This window comes from Lolium rigidum, unplaced genomic scaffold (assembly GCF_022539505.1).
Source record: "Lolium rigidum isolate FL_2022 unplaced genomic scaffold, APGP_CSIRO_Lrig_0.1 contig_51656_1, whole genome shotgun sequence".
Classification (NCBI taxonomy): domain Eukaryota; kingdom Viridiplantae; phylum Streptophyta; class Magnoliopsida; order Poales; family Poaceae; genus Lolium; species Lolium rigidum.
The window spans coordinates 1-5,686 of record NW_025900837.1 but is presented as its reverse complement, the minus strand read 5'-3'; the positions used below and the strand labels follow the sequence as shown (position 1 = coordinate 5,686).

Below are 5,686 nucleotides of genomic sequence, written 5' to 3'. Positions count from 1 at the left end.
TTAGCCACTACGAGGAAATCTTTCAAACCCGTAGTGAACTCGCCGGAGAGTCGGTTACCGTACATCCATTGCCGATTCATCTGCATTATTATAATATAAAATATATAATTAACGATCATGCATTTGTTAAACTAACTAGCTATAAACAATAGAAATTAAACAATGAACTACACACATGCATATTTTATCAATGACACACATGAAAGGTTCAAGTTGCTAACCGCGATCGAGGAGGAAAAAATAAATGAGGAAACTCAAGTGTGGCTCCGACACTTCATATCATGTTTGTTTCATGCTCTTGGGGCATTTTATCAAACACCTTGTGTGCATAAGAGGAACCAAAAGGAAACCTACACCCCCTTGTGAAGCTTGTGAAGAGAAGTGGCCAACCGCGACTAAAGGCCTTCGGGCCAGGCCTGAGGACCTTTAGTCGCGGTTGGCCTGGCCAACCGCGACTAAAGCCCCTCCCGTCCACCAGCTGGCCACCGAGCGCGCTGGGCCCAGGTCTTTAGTCCTGGTTCGCCACCCGAACCGCGACTAAAGACCCCATTAGTCGCGGTTCGTATATTTTGGCGACTAATGGGGCTGGACGGAAGGCCAATGCCAGGGTATGATGAGGACACAAATGTGATTTTTCTGTCTTCAGATTCTCGTAACTACATCCTCCAGCTTGATTCCATGCAGTTCAAGTATATTGGTAGAAGAGAATACAGGACTTCCAGAACATATTATCCCTATACAAATTTCTGTACTGCAGGTAATACCGTAATACCTCATCTCTTGCATTGCACACGTAGGAAATTGAACTACATCTTTTGATGAGATTCATCCCCATTACTTCTGGTACATATTTGTTATAATAATGTCGGGTTACTTAAAGGTTGAATAGATATTTACAAGTAATTCTAGTTGAGTACATTTTCTTTGAACACCGAAATTGCCATAATATGTCCCTCGTTACTTGTTAAATGATAAATATCGTTTTCCTTTGGACTTGGCAATTTTTAGCTTTGTTTACGTATTTTTATCCCTGTCATAAAGTATAGTTTTATCCTCAGGTTAATCGTACATCGCATATGTACAAGCTTTTGCACATATGCCTTCCTAAAGATTTGACTTTTCCATAAATTTTTGACTTCTTTTGCTTGTAGGTAGGTGGATTGCTGGTGGAGATGGAGCTGAAAATGTGAACACATGAGATCTTCTAATCTGCTATTTTTGTTGAACAGGTACTGTAAATTTATCTTCTTGCTTGATTACTTAATCAATAAGATGATGCATGATCTCTTGTTTGAGGTCTATATGTATGCCATGAGCTTGATTGATTTCTTAATTGGCTAGTTCATGAATTTTGAAAAACCATATTTATGAGTTAGATATCATACTTCTCCGTTTTGTTACATGGGCCTTTGATATGCATATGGTACAAAAAAAAATCTTGAATGATGTGAGAATCTAGGAAGTTCAGTATTTGCATGTGAAGGAGGAATTGAGCCACTGATCTTTTAGGTTGTACCGGTGATATGTAATTATGTAGCCCAAAACTCACAACATGGCAACAATAGATGTTAAAGGTGTGTAAAACACTAGTACAAACTAATTGTTCTTCTATTGCCAGGATGATTTTAGTTTTGTCTAATAATACGGGATGATTCATCGTTTATTTTTTTCTTATCATTATCTCCATAATTATCAGTTGATGTATATTGTTGAGAGATATACTTCGTTGTTTTTCGGTGAATGACTGGTACAAATTGGTTTTGACTGTTGACATTGATTGTTCTGCAGGCTACCTAAGTTATATTCTGTTTTGGTGAGATGCAGAAATGGCTCTTTGTTGCAGTTCTGTTCTTCCGCTTTCATATGATGTGGCTACTGACGTGGTGTTGATGCTGACAGCCTGACATTGTCCTGATACGTAGCTTTATGTTGGCCCTTGCCCGTTCAAAAAAAAAAAAAAAGTTGGCCCTTGCAATGTGTATGCCATGGCCTATGAAATGGACTTGCAGGATTTAATAGTGTGATTCGCTCACTTACTACCTAATATCTGTAGACATGAGTCCACTTGTATGCCTACATAGTGACTCGTGTTGTTGCTTCGGGGGATGCTTGGATCTATCAGTTAACTAGTACCTTGTTGTTCATCTGGTTGGCACATCTGTGTCAAGCAGAGCTGAACAGGTAGTCTCAACAACATGGTCATCTGCTGCATCCTATGGTCTTTGCTCGTTTTTTCTATGTGTCTTCTTAGTATCTTTGCTCGTTTTTTCTATGCCTCTTCTTGCCTTCTTGGTATCCAATTGCGTGTTTCAAGTTTGTACAGTATATCTGTTACCGACATATTAGTATCTGGATCAAGTTCTGAATTTTAATGTTCTTGCACTATTGCTGCTGCAAAACCATGTTTCATGTGGGAACTCTTTTTTCCTGGAGTTCGCATATTTGCTCCGCATCAGCAGCATCAAAAAGCCTAGCTCATCAGAGACTCAACTTGCCAGCCGAATATATTTCTTATTATTCATTAATTTGTTTGTCTTCCTTATAGTGGAACATATATAGTGGAATATATTTCTTTTCGGATGTGCCACCCATATGAGTTACCAGGATTTCTGCCCGTGTCAATATTCTTGTTTTGTACAGTACTAGTGTGTACTGTTGAGAATGCCCTAGGATTGTGAGAGATTATACGGAGGAAATATTTAACTCGTGGGAGTTAGACTAGATTACAGAGGTAGCTTTGGATCAAGATTCAAGGCTTAGTCAAAAGCGACGTTTAACCACGATGAAAGCTGAAGCAGCTGATAGTGGGAGATGACACTAGATAGCAAGCTCCAACTCTTCGTGGCATCTCTTTCTCGTCTACCCTTTTGCTTTTCATAATGAAGGGAAAATGGGTTGAAAGAAGAAAAGGCATTATTGTACTCCCTGCAGGTGCCTCCTTATTTGATCTTGTATGTTTATTGTACTTGATGACTAGTTATGTTGCTCGATGACTAGTTATGTTACTCTATCCTCCTCTCTACTCATTAACTTACTGCCACATAAACAAATTTGGCAAGTTGGACACTTAGTTACTAGTGAAGTTACTCCCACTATGAGTAGTCTAATATTTGCTCCCTTGAGGGCTTGAATCCCGTCAGTCTAAATCACAACAAAGTGAGTATATACCGAGCTCTTCGGACAGAGATTTTTGGCTCCTGAACACTAGCGATCCTGCTATTTAAAAAAAAATCACATTTATGTGTTTCAAAAAAATTAGAAAAAAAATCATGCTGTAGTCAATGAATTGTCCCATAAACGTGCAAAATTTCAATTTTAAATACAAAATATTCTGGGCTACACAAAAGTAACAAACGTGTGGATCTGGGTATGCATATTTTAAATCTCCAAATTTCAATAGATTTTTTTTGTAGCCTACAATATAAAGAATTTCATATTAAAATTTTACACGCTTTTAGGTTACGTCATTTACTATGTCCAGATTTATGTTTAATTTTTTTAAAATAAATATATATGGTTTTTTATTTTTTTAAACAGAGCCAAGACACTTTTCGAAGCTCTTCTAAAAAAAGTACATACCGAGCTAGGGCTCAATTCTCTGTGTGAGTGCTTACGGAAGCAAGATATTGCCATACCATTAAGCATCATAGAAACAACATATCTCACAACATTAGAGCATCTCCAGTCGCGTCCCCCAAACAGTCCCCCAAAGCGATTTGGGGCGCGTCGGACAAAAAAACGTTCCCAGCCGCGCGCCCCAAAGGCCCTTTTTGTTCGGCGCGGCCCGATATGGTGTCCGGCGTCCCGAGCCCGTCCCCATCCCACAGGGGACGCACCGGGCACGCAGGACACAACGAAATGAGAGGCGAGGAGGCGAGGGCCCGACCCGTCAGCGGCTCGGACGCTCAACCGCCACATACGTAGCGACGGTGCAGTTGCCAGGAAGCGGAACCGTCGCATTGGCAACCGCGTCGACGACTGATACGCCTTCGACGTATCGATAATTTCTTATGTTCTATGCCATATTATTGATGATACCTACATGTTTTATGCACACTTTATGTCATATTCGTGCATTTTCTGGAACTAACCTATTAACAAGATGCCGAAGAGCCAGTTGTCTGTTTTCTCGCTGTTTTGGTTTCAGAAATCCTAGTAACGAAATATTCTCGGAATTGGACGAAATCAAGACCCAGGTCCCTATTTTTGCCGGAGCCTTCCAGAACACCCGAGAGCCGCCAGAGGGAAGCCCTGGGGGCCCCACACCACACCCTGGCGCGGCTAGAGGGGCGTCCGCGCCGCCCTATGGTGTGGGCCCCCTAGGCCCCCTCCGAGGCTGCCCTTCCGCCTATTTAAAGCCTCCATCGCGAAAACCCTGAAATGAAAAACCACGATACGGAAAACCTTCCAGAGCCGCCGCCATCGCGAAGCCAAGATCTGGGGGACAGGAGTCTCTGTCCCGGCACGCCGCCAGGACGGAGAAGTGCCCCCGGAAGGCTTCTCCATCGACACCGCTGCCATCTCCACCGCCATCTTCATCACCGCTGCTGCTCCCATGAGGAGGGAGTAGTTCTCCATCGAGGCCCGGGGCTGTACCGGTAGCTATGTGGTTCATCTCTCTCCTATGTACTTCAATACAATAATCTCATGAGCTGCCTTACATGATTGAGATTCATATGATGATGCTTGTAATCTAGATGTCGTTATGCTAGTCAAGTGAGTTTTACTTATGTGATCTCCGGAGACTCCTTGTCCCACGTGTGTAAAGGTGACGAGTGTGTGCACGCGTGTGGGTCTCTTAGGCTATATTTCACGGAATACTTATTCACTATTATGAATGGCATAGTGAAGTGCTTATTTATATCTCTTTATGATTGCAATGTATTTTGTATCGCAATTTATCTATGTGCTACTCTAGCAATGTTATTAAAGTAGTTTTATTCCTCCCGCACGGTGTAATGGTGACAGTGTGTGCATCCGTGTTAGTACTTGGTTTATGCTATGATTATGATCTCTTGTAGATTATGAAGTTAACTATTGCTATGATAGTATTGATGTGTATTATTCCTCCTACATAGCATCAAGGTGACAGTGTGCATGCTATGTTAGTACTTGGTTTAGTCTTATTGATCTTTCATGCACTCTAAGGTTATTTAAATATGAACATTGAATTGTGGAGCTTGTTAACTCCGGCATTGAGGGTTCGTGTAATCCTACGCAATGTGTTCATCATCCAACAAGAGTGTAGAGTATGCATTTATCTATTCTGTTATGTGATCAACGTTGAGAGTGTCCACTAGTGAAAGTCTAATCCCTAGGCCTTGTTCCTAAATATCGCTATCGCTGCTTGTTTACTGTTTTATCGTTACTACTACTATGCGTTACTACGCTTGTTTATCGACTCGGGCAAAGCACTTTTCTCGGTGCCGTTGCTACTGCTCATATATATTCATACCACCTCGTATTTCACTATCTCTTCGCCGAACTAGTACACCTATTAGGTGTGTTGGGGACACAAGAGACTTCTTGCTTTGTGGTTGCGGGGTTGCTTGAGAGGGATATCTTTGACCTCTTCCTCCCTGAGTTCGATAAACCTTGGGTGATCCACTTAAGGGAAACTTGCTGTCTGCTCTACAAACCTCTGCTCTTGGAGGCCCAACACCTGTCTACAAGAATAGAAGCTCCC

At 41.8% G+C, this 5,686-nt stretch overlaps 1 long non-coding RNA gene across 1 annotated transcript; it reads left to right on the top strand.

Moving 5' to 3' along the window:
• Nucleotides 1-682: 682 nt before the first annotated feature.
• LOC124681673 lies at nt 683-1,929 on the top strand. The gene is made up of 3 exons (XR_006995989.1): nt 683-757; nt 1,152-1,186; nt 1,789-1,929. It is a non-coding gene; the product is annotated as an uncharacterized LOC124681673 (long non-coding RNA).
• Nucleotides 1,930-5,686: the final 3,757 nt, after the last annotated feature.